Source organism: Colias philodice, chromosome 1 (genome assembly GCF_061535455.1).
Source record: "Colias philodice isolate Cphi_HAF_F1 chromosome 1, ilColPhil1 Martin Lab GWU primary, whole genome shotgun sequence".
Classification (NCBI taxonomy): Eukaryota; Metazoa; Arthropoda; class Insecta; order Lepidoptera; family Pieridae; genus Colias; species Colias philodice.
In genome coordinates, this window is record NC_143086.1 from 3,046,710 (window position 1) to 3,065,949 (window position 19,240).

The following is a 19,240-nucleotide window of genomic DNA, read 5'->3' on the forward strand; positions in this document are numbered from 1 at the left end:
CGACATTGGGGCCTTCAAGAAAAGAGCTTATTTGTCCATAAAAGGCCGTCAAAGCACCTGCAACACTTCTATTGTTACAAGTGTCTATGGGCGGTGGTGACCACTTAACATCAGGTGGCCCACCTGCCCCTTTGCTTGCTCTGTCATAAAAAAAAATACCAAGTTCTATTTTTAGGGCTGATTTAACCTCAAATGATATATGCGGATATTCCTGGTATAAGTCATATAAAGCTGATTCATTTTCCGCTCAAGAGGGGAAACCTAGTAATCTTTTTCTAGAACAATCCTCCACGTGTATTTTAAAAATACCTCGAGTATGCAGATGCAATGAGTTTATAGGAACAACACTCTACATCTCAAGTTGCGTATGATTGCAGTTATTCCACGAACGTATGATAAGCTGCATGAAGAACCATAAATATAGACTGGAGGACGTTCGGTTCTAAGTTTCTATTTGAAGAAATAATCTGAAACACACGTGCTTCTGTGACGTCAGACCTGCGTTGAGGCAGATCTTAGATCAATAGATGGCTTTACAGCAGTTCAGGACAAAAGCTTAGTTTGACAGAATTTCTTGTCTTTTTTGTATAGTTTTTGGAATCGGATAAGATAGTTGAGCGCGGATAAAATAGAGTTAGATAAAACACTCTATTGCCTATTACAACTGTATATGAATTGATGCTTTCGATTCCTTGTTAAGAAACAGACGAATTATACTGTAGGCTGCTACGGTATAATGAAAATATATATGTTCCCCGACGAGTACAATATGGAGGTCTTCAAGAAAAGAGTGAACAGGTACCTTCTAGGAAAGCGCGCTCCATCTTAGGCCACATCTCAGCTTTCCATCAGGCGAGATAGTGGTCAAGCGCTTGCCTATCAAACAATAAAAAAAAATATGATTGTAGATTTAAAAGGATCTTCTTTAATCTGTTTGTGTGTATTCAATAGAATGTGAATAATATCTGGAATACACCAATCAACCAACATGGTATGAATGATAGAATACAGCTTTAAGCCTCACAGGAGGCTTAATGTTCCTGCAGTAACACGGCTTATGATACTAGAACTATGAAGCGATAGTATTTGTAAATTACTAAACTCATTTTTATTCCCACAATTCTGTTTATACAACCTTCCGTCGTCTTATTACGCACCAAAGACATGTGTAAATGTTAGCTTAGGACTATTTTGACTACACGACTCCCGTCCGATTTAATTCCATGCCTTATAAAGTACAAAGCTAAAATATTTTTGCGAATAAAAAGTAATAAAATATTTCGCACGTGATTGTTTTTTTCACCAAATTTTTATTTTGGTTGAAATAATGCTCCGATTTATTTTTTTACACCATTGTACAAGAAGTGCAGAAAGAACAATATGATAATATGACACAATGGGCAGCCATATCATAAATATTGAAATGAAAAAATAACTGCGCCATTTTTATAGTGTTGTGATTCGCAATCGTTGAGGTTTTGCGTTTATCCCTTTGTGAGACTCATTAGATAATTCCTCATTCTCTGGTGGACTCATGGGTTGATTGTTAGGTAATATTGATTAAGACTTACAATGTATATTATTATTGCGAAGTTATAATTTCCAAGCTCTTTAAAAAGGTTAATCGAAATCGTTCATGTAGGTATACAAGATTACATAACAAGGATATAAAAGCTTGTAGAGTTTAAATTATTATATTTCTTTGTTTTATTGTGACTATATTAGCTTAAACACACCCAACGTCACTATATCTTCTTATATATAAAAATGAATCGCAAAATGTGTTGGTAAGCGCATAACTCGAGAACGGGTGGACCGATTTCGATAATTCTTTTTTTATTATATTCCTTGAAGTACGAGGATGGTTCTTATGTAGAGAAAACGTAAATATGTACCACGGGCGAAGCCGGGGCGGACCGCTAGTTATACTATAAAACAAAGTCGCTGTCACTGTGTGTCCGACCTTATGTGTGTGGAATGTTATAAAAATACTATTATCCACGATGAGGCGTTTAATTCGCACGTTACAATATGTATGCTTAAATCTTTAAAACTACGGATTCTGATGCGATTTTTTTATAGAGAGGAAGGTTTCAGTTTATAATTGTTTAAGGTTTTAGACAAAGCAGACGAAGCCGCGTGCAGAAAGCTAGTACATAGTATAAAAAAGTCACTTTCTCTGTCCCTATGTCCGTATACTTAAATCTTTAAAACTACGGATTTTGATGCGTTTTTTTATAAAGATAGAGGCATTCTCGAGGAAGTAACTGCGATTAGTAGGTATATTATTTTTTAAAGTTTTAGACTAAGCAAACTAAGCCGCGTGTGGAAAGCTAGTATAAGATACAAAGCAACAAAACATACGGGTAGGTAAATAAAATATTGAGTAAACGACGCGACGTTAAATCTGTTGTGAAGTCTATATAATTTCAAAATGTACCTATACACCTGGTCGACCGCACTACGCAGCACCCATCTCGCGAACATTAACGGTTATTGTTTGCTTTGTGGATTTCATTTAAATATCCTAATATGAGTACAAATAATTAATTATAAATGAAAGGTGAATATACAAGCTGTGCCGCGCGGATTCACCGCAACATCGACCTAAGTATACTCATTCTGATACAAATTAAGCTACACATGCCAAGTATGTACCATCAAAATCAGTTCCTTGGGTCGTATTATTGACCTCTTATTTTCAGACAGAACGCTGTGAATTGAACAGACTGGCAAATTCTTATTATGATCGCAATAACCATCCATGATTAATTAATAATATTATATGAATTTGTAGCTAACGGTACTATTACTTAGCAATACCTTCATCTCTCTCTTTACACGTGGACAATGATATAATATTTGGTGCTTTACACAATTATTATAATTATAAAGCAATATTTTAATGATATGTCATTGAAATCACCGGGTTTTGATACACGTGGAGACTGGATTTAATCGTTTGTTATTGAAATAATGATGAAATATAAATTAATAGTTTGCGGTGTGTCATGGATGTTCCGCGTGGGTACAAGGTTGCGTACGGTTAGCAAATTAAAAAGTATTATTTGATTGTTTTGTTGTCAGTAGTTAAATTATTATATTGTGTAAATTCTTATGACTGTTTAGATTTAGACAAATGTATTAAATTAGTAATTTAGGGTAAAACTCTTTGAAAAATTGTAACCTTATAAAAAATTGTCTAAGATAATACTAGGGCAAAATATATTATGGCTAATTAGATAAGGTTTCATTCATTAAAAGAATAACACCTCAATAAAATTGCCTTCATCTAGCCATTCTATAAATAAGATTCAATTACGTATAAGGGCACTACAATGACGATGATGTTAGATTTATTTATTGCTCATTTATATGTCAATCCATATTTGAATATTATAAATGGGAAAGTTCTGTTTCTAGCTCAGACGCTTTCACGGCTAGACCACAGCGCTAATTCGGGATGAAAATGCTTGAAGGCCTAAGGTCAAACGTAGACTAATTTTGAATTCTTAGTTTCATAATTTATTAGTTTTAAATCAATAAAGTTATTATGATATTTGGAATGTTTTAATAAAATTAATTCGATCATGTGGATTAGGATTAATAGATTATTAATTTTATGATACGACTTAGGATTCCATTTGAGTAATTTTTTCATAAAACTTGAACGTTCTTTCAAAAACCTCTCGTACAGATAACCAAGGAGACAGATACAGGAGTTTAGTAATAGTTTATTATAGGTCAAAGTATTGGAGAAATCGGCATCATCCAAAATTATTTTGAAATAATGGACTTGTGAAAGAAACAATGGAAAAACCGCACTCAACCACTTAATGGGTATTTAATTGACAGGATGATATTCTGGAAACCTATAGATATCTATATATTTATTTAGAAATTTCCTCTTGTCTAGTCGTGTCTTTCACGCGAGATTATGATCACAGTTTGTTTTTTTATCAAGCAATGATACAGATTGTATACTTGTATTAATGTATCTATATTAATATTAAAAAGCTGAAGAGTTTGTTTGTTTGTTGGAACGCGCTAATCTCAGGAACTACTGGTCCGATTTGAAAAATTATTTCGGTGTCAGATAGCCCATTTATCGAGGAAGGCTATAATAATATATCATTACCCTAAGACCAACAAGCGGAGCGACGCGGGTGAAACCGCGTTAGTTAGTTTATATTTTTTCATTCACAGATTAAATTTTCTAATTGTTTGACGTGGAATAAAACATATTTGTTTGAAATGTTAAATGTTTGTATGGATTTACGTTTATTTGGACATTGAAAATTAAACATCATTAATATATTTTAGAAACAAATTATATCAAAATTGAATCCATTTACCTGAATTATAAACTACATTATTAACGAGCCAACGCGACGGTAATTAGAAAACATAGGTAGAGGTCGATTATTATTTTGTACAGTAAACAATAAACATATTCACAAAAGGATTGATTTTAGTTAGTAATTACTGTAACAAGATCGATACAAAGGACTAGGGTAGTGTCATCCATCCGAAGGTTAAAACGGGACCCTATTACTGAGACTTCGTTGTCTGTCTGTATGTCTGTCTCCAGGCTGTATCTCATAAACCGTGATAGGCAGAAAGCTGAAATTTTCACAAATGCTATAACAACAAATACTAAAAAATAATAAAAATAAAATATTAAGTGGGGTCCCCATAGTACGGAACCCTACGTGCGCGAGTCCGACTCGCACTTGGCCGGTTTTATTTGTTGATAAGTATTTTTGTATCACGTTTACACCCTTATATAGGTGGCCCGTGTCCCAGCAGTGGGAACGTGGGCTGATGATGATGATAACTCGTTTATAGTACTTTATTTTACTAGGTAGTGTTTCTTAAAAAAGTTAAGATTATGTCCTTCTTCTACATTTTGTATGAAAGAACTTTGGAAATAGCCAATAGTGCGCTATTGGCTATTTCGATGCACGCCGGCAGTGCGCCCGATGCGCGCCGCGCCGCTTGTGTCTGTCCCGCGCCTAAGATAAATTGGTAACGTCGCAAACGGCTAAACGTTTTCCTGTCATAAAAATACAAAAACCTCCGACTTAACATAACCGTTAAATCTATTAAATTAAAGGCCGTGAATGCACTTTAAGATGCGCGTTAAAAAGCAGCCACTTAATAAAATTTAAGGGGACATTTATCGTACCGCTTCGAATTTTAGGGCGAGTGAAGTTTTATGTTTACCGCGAACATAAAAGAAAGTCTTTTAAGGGTGCAAACGTTCTTTTATATGGAAACATAAGGGACTTTGTACAAATGTTCTAGCGACGTGTTACGATCAACCCTTTTCTATTGCAGTCATTAATAAATGTTTGTATTGAGACAATGCGATTATTTTTCAGTAGTTCTCGTTATGAATAATGCATTTGGTATAGAATTTATAGGTACTGTGAGATTTACATAGAAGTACTTAGATCCTGCAGTTTTACTATTCGATCTACCCAACGGAGTTCACCTGTGTTTCCGTGCACGTATCGCATCCAACTATTTTGACATAAAATATGAAAATAATGATAGCATGTTGGCATACTGAGTAGAATACATACTCTAAAGAACACACGAGAAGCTTGTGTCTTTTGCCTATAGAAGAAAATCGTGTTTGTAACAAAACTATACTTAACTCAAGAAATTTAGCTGTTCTTGAATAGATTTTTAGTTTTTGGTTGTGTTGACTTGTCTCTGAATTAGAATTCGGAAAAAACACCTTCGTGGAAACTGTGTGGAAACTGGTTAATAATCTATACTATAAAAATGAATCGCAAAATGTTTTGGTTAGCGCATAACTCGAGAATGGCTGAACCGATTTCGTTAATTTTTTTATAACATTCCTTGAAATACGAGGATAGTTCTTATGGAGAGAAAACGTAAACATGAATCACGGGCGAAGCCGAGGCGGACCGCTCGTAAAATATAGATGTATCACATTATAAGCAAACATTAGGTTGATACCAAACAATACTCGCCCTCACAGGGGACACGGGACGCCGCGCGCGTCCATTTCCTCAACACTTCATGAATACATTTTGTACGTAACATACAATATTTCATGTAAGTTTGATTATTCAAAGTAGTATTAGCAAGTCAAAAGCTGCGAATTGGCATACGAAGAATATAACAATGTTTCTCGTTGAACTGTCAATGTCGAGGTTGTTGAAACTTCTGCGAATTTCAGATACGCTTTTGTGATGTACGCTCGATTGAGTTTCAATGAAAGGCTGGAACTCAACTGTTGGTAGTAAATAATTCTTGACTTGTTTTCGTATGTAATTGACCGTGGCTACTAAGTAATTAACATAAAAAATCACAGTTTTAAAAAATAAATTTAACAACTTTTATACGTCATAGTGTTTAAGATTCTTCACTATACAATCAGAAAAGCAAAAATATGATACAAAGAATTTGAATTGATATAATAATTAGTATTCAAATCGAATTATTTCTAACATGTTCGACACAACTGCCTGATAGGTCGATGCAGTGTAATAATGAAACTTTGCAAAATCTCCCATCAATACAAAATTCGTAAACGAACTCTTCAATATGAAGCATTAAAGGTTCCTCCACTGCAAAGCTAACATATACCATTGTTCCAGGACTGTACCGTCTTCATGTTCGACAAGCGCGTCATCGACAAGCTGTACCGCCCAAAGCGCAAAGACCTGATGCTGGACCGCCTCCGGGCCTGTATTGGCGAACTCGCCAGGATGCGTCACCCGCGTATGCTGCAAATTCTGCACCCAGTGGAAGAAAGCACTCACACCATTGCATTCGCTTGCGAGAGACTCATGGGCAGTCTACACAACATCCTGACTTGGCATGTAAGTGATAGTGAATTTTATTTACATACATAGTTGGGTACGTAATTATTGAGTAGGTACATACACGTCATGCGTTCCTATCATACACTACTAAGGAAGTCAAACGGAAATGTAAGATTGTCTTGTGTAGGTGATAGCTAAATGGTATGGAAAGAGGGAGAGAGATTTAGGTTAGATAATTTTCAGTCAAGTAAGAAGACAAACAAAATGTAGGATATGTGCCATAAGTATTTGGAATCTAATAACTCGAGAAAGCCTTTCACAATTTTATCCCTTAAAAAATAAATCCATAACATTTAAACTAGATATTATACTACGTCACAAATTACTATGGCATAACGGAGCACATTAGTTTGTAAATCGCAATTACCGTGCTAGAATTTCAAGGAACACAGCTTAAAATTGCATATAAGATGAGAAAGTTACGAGTGAAATGGGATAAGAGAATATTGAAATAACTCACTGTACGTGATCATAATTTTCCCATTTTATGTATCGTATCTGCTGTATACATGCCGCTTCAAGAATCGTGCTCGCAACGCGGTTCAAACATTTTTAAATTACCCGTATTCCGTTTATGCTCCATAAAATATCAATTTTGTATAGTTAGCGTAGAAATTTTAAGTCCCAGATCGTCAGTTTATGTAGGAAAGAACGTAATGATAGCGGATATAATCGAGGATTTAAATATGTATTCAGGATATAGAAATGAGTCGATAAAAATCGATCACTAGAAAAAATTAGAAGTGACAAGGCTATTTCCAATCACATAACCTATAAACTAACACCGATATCTCTAGAGAAATAGTATTAAGAAGTGAGGCCTAGAAAATCAGGCGTAGCCGTCTAAATTGTATAAATATGTTTACAAAAAGCCTTTCCGTTCGATTGTTTCGTTCTTTGTAGGATTACTTTCGTATTTATACCGACGACAAAGCCAGTAACGTTACAATTACAACTATTTAGTACCCTCCATTACCTCGGGAAAAAGATCAATTACTTTATTCTTTTATCTGAGACGGGATTACATGTCGGCCGGCTAGTCTATTCGAATTATAGTGTCTGGAGTTCTGAGGTAATTGGCTTTTAAGGACCTCATATTTTCCTCTTTTCTGGCAGTTTCTGGAACCAACCTGTTCGGTTCGGTTACATTTCGATTATTGATCGGACAAATTAGTCACGAATGGACGGTTTAATATTTTAACATGTAAGGTTCGCTATGGTTTCGCTGTTTTACTTGTGTGGTTTTGTTTAATTAAAAACAATTTTAAAAGTACAGCCTAACCATGGTTATGTCAATCGCAAAGAATTAGCCATATCGATGACAAAATTAAAACAATACCCATAATTTATTGCAAATTGATCAAATCAAATGTTGAAAGAATATTAAAATTACAAGCCTCCAAAACAGAGACATTAATTTACGCGAAATTAATTAAACACGTTGGGTCCATACAAAAAAGTCAATTGTACAAAACAATCAACGGAAAAAGTACCAAAAAAGTCCAAAGTACATTTCAATTTATCCCGATGAATACAACCTACAAAGGCGCAGAAAATATGAACAGGTATTTTTTCGAAAGGCTCCCCATGATTTTTAAAGTTTAGATACTAATTTTAGTGCAAAATTATATTTCATTTAAATATAATTAAGACGTGATCTGTTTGCTATTTATTTCACTAAATGGTTCTGTAATAATATATTTTAATAAATCTGATTCGGAATAAAAAAAATGTCGTTTTCTAACCTATAGCAAAATAATTTTCAAAGTATAAAATTTGGTACAGTAGTGTCGAGAGACAAATAAAACATATTTCCTTATTAGATTACATAATACCATAACGAGTTAAATAGAACACTACTCATTATGCTACATCATGCTACATTGTATTCATAATCCCCCAATAACGGTCCTTATTCATTACACTGTATCTTCATAACGTACTTCGTGTTTAGGTCTAGGTTTAGGTCTTAGCAACATGAGTAAGTATTAAACAATCTTTGATAAATATGTTATCTATATTTTTGACGTTTCACAAAGATTATACATGCATTTAGTATTAATACAATTAATGTTGGTAATATATTATGTTAATTATGAGCACTTATAACTACGCTTGATAAAGTGCACCCAATCTCGTATTTGTTATATAATAGTTTTTATAAACAAAATTAATGAGATGGAACAATTCTCATGCAACCACTATCTCTAAATCTTACTTTAAATTCATCTACGGTTAGAATATTTAGCAAATCCCGTATTTTCGAGAAGCGGGAACATCCTATTCATAGCCGCTGTTTCAGCCACGCTTCATTTGCGAGATTGGCGTTAAATTTGTATCTATTTCACCCAAATATAAAAACTTTGTCTTCCTAACTTACTCTAAGCCATGAAATACTGTCTTACACCTTGCTTGTTTGATTATTTAATTAAAAAATAACTTCTCTTTTGCGTCATAACAGCTATTTATAATTGGCCATCAAAGTCCGTTCTAAATAGTATAGAAAATCACTTCGATTTTATTCTATAGAATATTTCCCTAATAAGGTACGTATTCCGCCAGACGCTAAACGATTTTGTATTCTTGAATATAATGATGAACGAAGAAATTCTACTAAAAATAACATTTAATGACGCGAATATAGAAAAACGACACTCAAAATGATATTGTAGTTTTTTGTAAAATCCCCTCATTACGTTGAAAATGAGTATATGAATAAAAATAGCTACTTAACTATGTAGTGAGACCTAATGAGGAGTGTGGGATGTTTTTCATAAAAATGGAGGCGAGTATTAATTTTAATGGCAGAAATCGAGCCACCTTATAGAATATCTAAATGTAAAAAGGAATACCGTTTTTCAGGACCCATTCTTTTCCTTCTAACTTTACTCCAATTTGCGATTCCTCGTGTCACACCTGCGGCCAATGTTAATAATTAACATGCTAAAGAGTATTTAAAGAATATTTCTATTCTAAGGGAACCTAGTGTCGGTACAGCTTCATACCTATACTTATCATATGTTCTCAGATCCATGTTTACACAGTTAATGAATTTCATTAGTTTTTCAATTATAAAAATTTAGTATCAAGCAAAAGAACACGAAGGCATAATAACTCTCTGACTCTAATTATATATTGTAGCATTCCGATTCAGACATCCATACTAATATTATAAATGCGAAAGTAACTCTGTCTGTCTGTCTGTTACTCAATCACGCCTTAACTACTGAACCAATTTGCATGAAATTTGGTATAGAGATATTTTGATACCCGAGAAAGGACATAGGATAGGTTTTATCCCGGAAATCCCACGGGAACGGGATTTCTTTTAAAAACGCGGGTGAAGCCGCGGGCGGAAAGCTAGTAAGAAATATAGAAACAATGTGTTGGGTCATCATAGAATGCCGATGCCTTAAAAAAGATTAGAACCACGGACAATAACCAATGTTTAGTTCAATCATCGTTGAAAGATCCTATTTGGCAGCACTCTGAAACAACAGAGGCATCATTATGGTGATCACGCTTCCTTCAGTCCTAATCGAATCAGTTACCAGAAGATCGGCGTTAACTGACTGCGTATTAGCAGTATGTTATCGCATTTCACACGCTTATTAACCTTTGATCCCGTCCCTATCCCTGAGCCTTTGTAATTTGTTTATCATAAAACGTTACACGTGACGCCTCCCTACATTATTATCCCGTACTAGCTTTCCGCCAGCGGCTTCGCTCGCGTAGTCAAAGAAAATCTCACATAGTTCCCACGCTCGTGGTATATCCGGATTCCGGGATAAAACATGTCATTTCTCAAGTTTCAAGAAATCTCTGTACCTATTTTTGTAATTTGAAAATTTAAAATTTGAATTGTATTTTGATGAAACTCCATGCAGTACTTTTTGAGTTTGGCCGGGATACAGACAAACAGACAAAAATTGTAAAAAAACCTATATTTTTAGCTTCGATATCGGTTTTAGACCATGACTATTCTTTAAAAATTTAAAGTACAGTTTTGTTTTTCCTACTTTTTTATTATATGAAGATAACACATCTGCAACCTTGAAAACTGATTACAATGAAACTAGACTGAATGTAACAATTTGTATGAAAATCAAGCTTGCAAAATTTCTGCGACGCTCCGAGGGCAATCATGGAGCGAGATTTTTATAATTCACTATGAAGTCTGTATTAATATCCGGACCTGACGGTGGAGCTTGATTTATGTGGCGTTTGCTCCCAATTTAAATACAATATTAACACTTATTATTTATTTATATTTCAAAACTAAGCTCGTTCAAAAAGCATATTGTTAAAACATTAAACAAATTGTAATTTAAGTTTTTACTTTTTGGTTTCAATTTAGATATAATTTAATTTTTATGAAAAATTGTTAAAGCGGTGCCTACCTGTAATTTAGATACGTAAATACTAACGTTTATTTTAAGTAAATATTGAATTGTTTGAACAAAAAATTATGTATCTAGTTGGTAAGCCTTTTTTAAATAAATAAACACCTTTTCATCAACAAGGTTAGTCAATCTGTGGGTACAATTATAATCTTTACATCTTATACTCAGCATTTACTCGTAAACGGCTCAGGCCGATAATTCGGATAATTCGTATTTTGACGTGTTTCTTATTGTCAGGGGAAGGATCTTATCAAAGAAAAAGCAAGTTATGAAAATGGGAAAATAGGCTATATTTTCACGGATTTGACGATTTGCAAGAAGACAGGACGTCTGTCGGGTTAGCTAGTCAATTATATTAAAGTTAGGTAGCAGTCAACGCGCGTTCAAGTATTCAAGAACAAGTGCAATCTCGTAAAGTATTCTGACTAAGCAGCAATATACCGTACACACAGGGCTCACTTGCCACAATCAATCACGCAAGATGCATTTCCCCCGAGAGACATTAGACGATGGAGTGGATCTGTGAAAGGATCGTGAAAGTACATACTTTACACATAAGATGGTAATCTGAGAACATTCCTCACAAAATTACCATGACATATAGCCCTGCCTTGACGCAGCTGTATTTGCGTGTCTTCAAAATGTGTGACCCCTTTTTTCTTCCTTGAACTTTTTTTGCAACTATGTTGAAATATTATAATCATTGTAAAAAATAGACCATCAATATTACTAAATTACTTCCTATATACATCTGTATTGCGTTTGCAGTCAACAAAATGAGCCATGATTCCTCTAGTGATGTCCTAATATCAATAGCACACATAGGTCAAATATAGCAAAAGCAAGTATGTTGAAATACTGACTTCGTAATAGTGCAGGTCGTCTGTATATAGCAGGTAAACTACGAACATGCATGCATCCTCGTAGGTACCTACCTCCATACATCTCATAAGTCTCCTAAAGTATTTTCATCAATTCTAACTAGCTTATATGTTCCGAGAATGTATTTGAAAACAGTCTAGGTCCATTTATCAAAGTAGAAATGGACTTCAGAGTTTCGTTTTGGAGTTTAGCGTTCCAATAATTTCCAATGCGTATTTCAAATATAAAAGGAATGTTCTAGTATTTGGTTAGAATCGACTCCAAAACTCCAAACTATGAATTTTCTAACGCCTTTATTAACCAAAAGTGTAAAGTTTTATTTTTGCCTGTTATTTGAATCGCTATTCGACGTTTTAATTGTAAGCCACAATATAAAAATCAAATTGAACTAGCTAGTCTGTCAAATAAAAATCACAATAATATTTTTAAAAAGAAAAAAACCAAATGTTGAAATGCGATTTGAAAATCTCCTTTTTTATTACAAGAGGTAGAGGTTTTTATTACAAATAGACACTGACTTTAATTAAAATCAATCACTGATATGTTTTATGCAAGGGCACAAAAAGAACACCATTCAACCAGACCTTTATAAGTAAATGTTAAAGAATAGAAAAAATCCGGCCTCGTGAAATATTCTCTCTATTCTATAAAAATTCACAAAATTCACCCTGTTGGCAAAAAAGCTCAAGTACTAAATTCCCACAGGAGTCGAACCCGATCCCACCAGAGGGTCCGTTCCCGGTGATCCCCAATCCACCGAGCCTGACACCGCCCACGGCGCAACCGCTGCCATTAATGAGCACCACACGCCCAGCGTTCGCGAAGGAGTACAGCTTCCTGGACTTGGAGATACGCCATGGGTTCCATCAGGTTAGTGACTAGTTTGACTAACCAGGTGTTTAGGACTACGGCAAGGAACTGAAAAAAGTATTTTCTTTTAAACGGTGGAACGACTAGCCACTATCATATTTTTTAACCAGACATTAATTCATGGCAAGGAACTTACAACATTTAACTTAGTCAATCAATATTTTAATTATATAAAAAAATTGACTGTTGTGGCTCATTTTCTTGGTTATCTATCTCATGGTTAACAATGTAAACCTATAAAGCTTGATGGATATAATACGGAAGACTTCGAGAGTATTCTAATGTTTTAGTATTATTTTAATATATATTTAATAACGCTGGGACGCTAATAAAATATAAAACAAGGCACTTATTTGCCTTTAAGAAAAGTTCAATATATTCAAAAACCACGGAAAGATAAAGAAAAGCAAATATTTTTAGATGTTCATGTGCTCAATAACGCAAAATCGCCACCGGTTTCAGTAATTTCCCACTCAAACATAAAGAGCCAGTAAACCTGTATCCTGTTTAGTGCGGATGAAGCCATTACTGGCAGCTTATCATACATTGAGCGTAAACATGCTTTTGATGTAGATTATTCATCAGTTCGCGCTAACTTGATTACTTGCATATATCTATACTAATATTATAAAGCTGAAGAGTTTGTTTGTTTGAGCGCGCTAATCTCAGGAACTACTGGTCCTATTTGAAAAGTTATTTCGGTGTTAGATAGCCCATTTATCAAGAAAGGCTATAAGGCTATATATCATCACGCTAAGACGAACAGGAGCTGAGCACTGCGGGTAAAACCGCGGGGCACAGCTAGTATACAATATGGAGATTGAATTATTGAAACCAAAATCATAAAGGCAAGGTCAAGATCAATCATTTGAGGTTAGCTGCCACAATATGCACTTGAACAATACATATATATTATTTAGGCTTATGGTTTCTCTATTAGCGAAGCTTTATTGTGTTCTAGTAATTTATGTATATACCTATTAAATGTTAATAGTATAATAAATTCGAACGATTCGGTATAACTTTCTGGACTGTCTTCATCCTACGGCCAAGAGTGATTTGTGATAGAAAGAATTCGCCGAACTAATGTTTTACGAACTTATGTTTAATCTGTATAAATTGAAATTGTATGTTCTTCATTGGTTTTTAATCGTATAATGTATATAAGTACTATCAAATTTACTACGCAGTTTCATGTAAGAATTATAAAATTAACAACTAAATTGGAGCTCATAATGTGTCTAACGTCAGTACCTCAGTAGAATGATTAAGTTTCTCTTATTTATTTATTTATTTGATATATTAGACTTAAGTACATCACTAAAAAACCATTTTCAAGTTTTATTCGATTAATGTTGGTAGTTACCATTCCTAAAAAATTTCAAATTATGCTGCCGAAATCTGCTCCTTCAGTTACATAATATTTAAACTGTAATATGTTACAGTATCAAATTCAATTTAACATAACCTTTGATATTATATCGCCTGCAAAATGACGCGTAGTACCCTTTATCCATAGTGTCCGCTGCGAAATTACTTATTATCTTCCTTTTGACGTTTACATTGAATTAATCAGCGAATTAATATGGATTAAGCTATCGAGAGCTGGATTTAATACATATTAACCTTTACATTTAACTATCATTTCTGCAACCTTGACTCTAAGAGCGTAATGAAGCTTGTACTGGTTCAATAATTGAATACTTATAAAATTCTCGCTAATAAATTATCGAAGAAAATTTGTTGCTTCGGGCTATAAACTAGCTAGTCTATTTAGAAATCCGCCACTGGCACTTCTGCAAGGTAAATGAAGGACTCAACGATATTTACGAACCGACGCTCGCAACTGCACGTGCTCTAAGCCGTGGATAAAGTTTCTATTAGAACGGTTTCCGCGTAATATCCTCGTTTTATCACTCATTTCAAAGCTTTTAAACAGCATAAATATTTCAATACTCGCCTACTTACAATGGAATGAAATATTCCAGCGTATTTTTCTCAAGTTCAATGTCGAGTCGCTACTTAACGTGGACTAGTTCTTGAAAACGTAATACTGCGTTGACATAAAGCAAAGCGGAGGAAAGTTATTTAACTTCCTCACAATAGCAATAATATTAAAGTATTCCATTACAATCGTGCGACGCTGAGACTTATACGTATTGAAATATCAAGTTTGTTGTTTGTTTATATGCGCTTCAGTAAATTGATTGAATTGATTTGATTTGACTTTGGAATTTCCATTGTGTATCAATGTTATTTTTCCATTGTATTGATGACTACTTATAACTTAACTTGAGACTATGCGAAACAACAATATACAACTCGGAAAATGTAGGCTATTTATTGAATTGGAATAAAAAATTTCGAACTTACCTTAGGCTTATTTCTTCGAAGGCATGGCGTATTTAATGAATTGTCTGTGTCGCTTTTGTATACATTAATTAACATACCTTATCAAAAAAATTACAATTTTAGTTGCCCGCCTAACGCAAGTTTCGATTGCGGAGTTATACTGCTATAGCCTATAGCTACAGCAAATAGGACCTTGGTTCAATTCTAAGCGGACGAAAGTATTAACTTTTATTTATTCATCTATTTAATTATTCTTTGTTTTATAGATTGCTGATAGAGTGAGAGATATTAATATAATTGAGAATCAGTAGAGCTTGAAGTATAATATATTATTGCGGAGGTTAACAGTAATGTTTCGTACTATTTCTATATCCTATTATATAGCTCTATAGAGCTCTATCTTCTTAATATATATAAATCTCGTGTCACAATGTTTGTCCTCAATGGACTCCTAAACCACTTAACCGATTATAATAAAATTCGCACACCATGTGCAGTTCGATCCAACTTGAGAGATAGGATAGTTTAAACATGTAGGTATCACGGGCAAAGCCGGGGCGGACCGCTAGTAGAGCTATATAGAGCTCTGACACTTTTCCACACTGGAATTACTGCTTTAATACATGTTACCAAAATGTTTACATACTCGGGGAGAGTATTTGCGAATATCTAAATATTATTTCCTACCCGTGTATAACGACGTAATATTGCGTCGCATGCAATGTAATGACATTTATCCGTTGGGAAATTGCATCAGATATTGATGTTTATTTATGTTATGGAAATTATCATTAAGTTCAAAGTCAAGTCCCATGTGCCCTTGTGTGGTATGGGGACTACATTTCATATTTCACTGATCAATCTTAAGGACGAGTCACATTAGGTACACAATACACATAGTATAAACTATAAAGCGAACGCTTCCCGCGTCTGTCCTCGTATGTATGCATATATGCTCAGATCTTTATAAATAAGAAACGAATTTTTATGCGTTTTTTTTTAATGAATAGAGTGACTTTCAAGGAAGGTTTAAGTATATAATTTATATATTAATTATCATAAACCACAATCAATTAGGTGGTTTTAGATATTTAGGAGAAGAAACAGATATACCTACAAGCGATTTAGTAAGTAATTGTTTTATTAACAAAAATGGTTTTTGAATCTTGAATTTCAAATGTAATAAAATTTAATATTCGGAAATGTTTAATTTTATTAATTCAACTCGTTTAAAGGTACTCAGTACGATTCTCTTAAACAAAATTCATTCATGCATTTAAATTTCACAAACTCATGAATTACCGACTTCATGTAGAACTGTTTATTTTACACGCATTGTTTTGTTTGACATCAGACTTTGAGCCTTCTCGGCTGTAGTTTGTATGTTTGTGTTTTATGTAAATAGTTCCCAAAAGGCTACCTTTGCCTTAAAATTATTTTACGTTATACGTAAAGTTTTTTTAAAGAAAATCGATCAGTGAAACAGAATTGTTGCTTCTAACAATTCAAGTCTCAATCAAACTCAGTTACAATTAATCACGTTTTGGAATTCAAAATTCAGAAACTACTACATGCGTACCTTCAAAAATGTATATTCTTGTTACAAGTTAATGTTCATACTGAAATCTCCAGTGTATTAGATATAAGGTTCTTGATTCTCACATAAACCTTTATATTGACAAATAAGATGAAATAGGTATATTTGTACGATGTCTAATAATTTTGTCTATATAAAATAACATGTCCGTAAAAAAGAAATGTTTACCCATCAACACGTAATACCTTTCAAACCACACCGTTCATGATGAATCATTTTAAATAACATTCATCAAGATACAACCCATTAGTCGCTCAACCAATAATAATCACTCATTCTATAGCATTTTCCAGTACAAATAGTTGGATTTCAATTATCCATTATACAGCTCGACACACGCCTGACGGCCATTCATTAGCGACTGGATCCTGTAAATACTAATGGATTCGTATTGTTCGCAGATTTCTGAGGCGCTGCAATTCATGCACTTGACATTGAAAAAGATGCATCGTAACGTTTGCCCATACAACGTGCTAGTGACGAGGCGTGGCGTCTGGAAGCTCTTCGGCCTTGAATTTGCCGGTACGTAAACACCTGTCATACCCTATAACCCGGCTAATGTTAACGCTTGAGTGGTTACGCTATTTTGCTATGTTTTGATCGAGTGTGGTGTAATGTGTTCATATTGGAGTACGTACTGGTTATAGATGTGCTGATTCTTTATTCAGTGATTTTGTCATTGACAAAAATAATGAGGTCGTGTTAGTAACACCACTTAGATGAAAGCATTTTAATGATTTTTGGTTAGTTGAAAAACAAATCAAATAGTTGGCGCGAATACCTAGTTATTGATATATAGCTTAGATCATTACTTAATGATCTAAGATATATAGACATAAGATATATCTATGTATATTCTGCAATTATACTACAGTCTACACAGGATATGTCCTGAATTGTTAAATAGTCAATTAATTTTCTACAAACCATAGTACACGCTACTCTATTAAATCTTTGTTAATAATTTATTTACTTGGATACTTTGATCTATCGAACCAAATATTTGTCGAATAATTAAAACAAGTTCTTACCGCGGTGGGGCTTCATGGACTCCAATCATAATGTCATAAAGAAATAGGTACTGAAAACATAGAAATTTCTTTCATATTTCTAGAGTTTTCTTTGAGAATTCTTAAAATAAATATGTGTAATTGAATGTTTTAAATAAGGTAGTGTTTGATCATAATTTGAAAATGATTCTTACAATTTATATTTGCATAAGAACGAGTAACTAGATAAATTTTAATAATTACTGTAATTTATTTTATATTTAACATTTTACATAAAATTGAATTCAACTAATTACCTAAACGGACAGACATATAATTATAACTTTATTTTACAAATGTAAAATCAAACTAACTAATCGGGCTAATCCTAACCTTTGTAAATTTCGAAATTAAACATTCTGCATTATAATTATTGTTTTGTAAGTAACAAATTCAGAATTTTCCGTTGGAGTGATCGTGAATCAAGAGACTTGTAATTTATTTTGAACTTTATTAATAAATGTTATATAATATGCCGCTGTCGGAATCAATTTAATTATTCTGACAGCAATTGAATTTTGTTTATCACATAACTTGTTGGAATTTTGGACAGCAATTACAATTAATACTGAATATATTTATATACTTAGACTATAATACCTACCGAAGAGTTGTGCTTGAACTCGGATATGTTAGAAGCTATTGGTTCAATTGAAACATTATTTTGGATCAGAAAGTAAATTTTAAATGTTCATTGTTCAGTAAGGTTTAATAACGACTGACTGGTTGGCTTGGTTGGTAGTGGCCCTGCCTTCCAATCCAGAGGTCGAGGGTTCGATTCCCACCCGGGGCAAATGTTTGTGTGACGAACGTAGATGTTTGCTCTGTGTCTGGGTGTTAATTATTATCTATATAAGTATTTATTTAAAATTATATATTTATGTTTATCAGCCATCTGGTTTCCATAACACAAGCGAAAGTTTAGTTGGGATCAGATCGCGCCGTGTGTGAATATTGTCCTGAAATATTAATTATTATTTATAAATAAAAAGGAATTAATTGCATTTATATATCAAGATATTTTATGATATTTAGTATAGGTTGAAAAAAAAAAACCTGATGCTAAATTAAGAATTTTATGAATTATGAAAGATTTATTTATTCTCCTTATCAAGGTTTGTACTGCGTATGTTTGTTAAGATTTTATTATTATATGAAACAGCTAAGCTGACTACAAACAATAATTACTTTGCAATTGACATCAAATTACGATTCGATTAATTT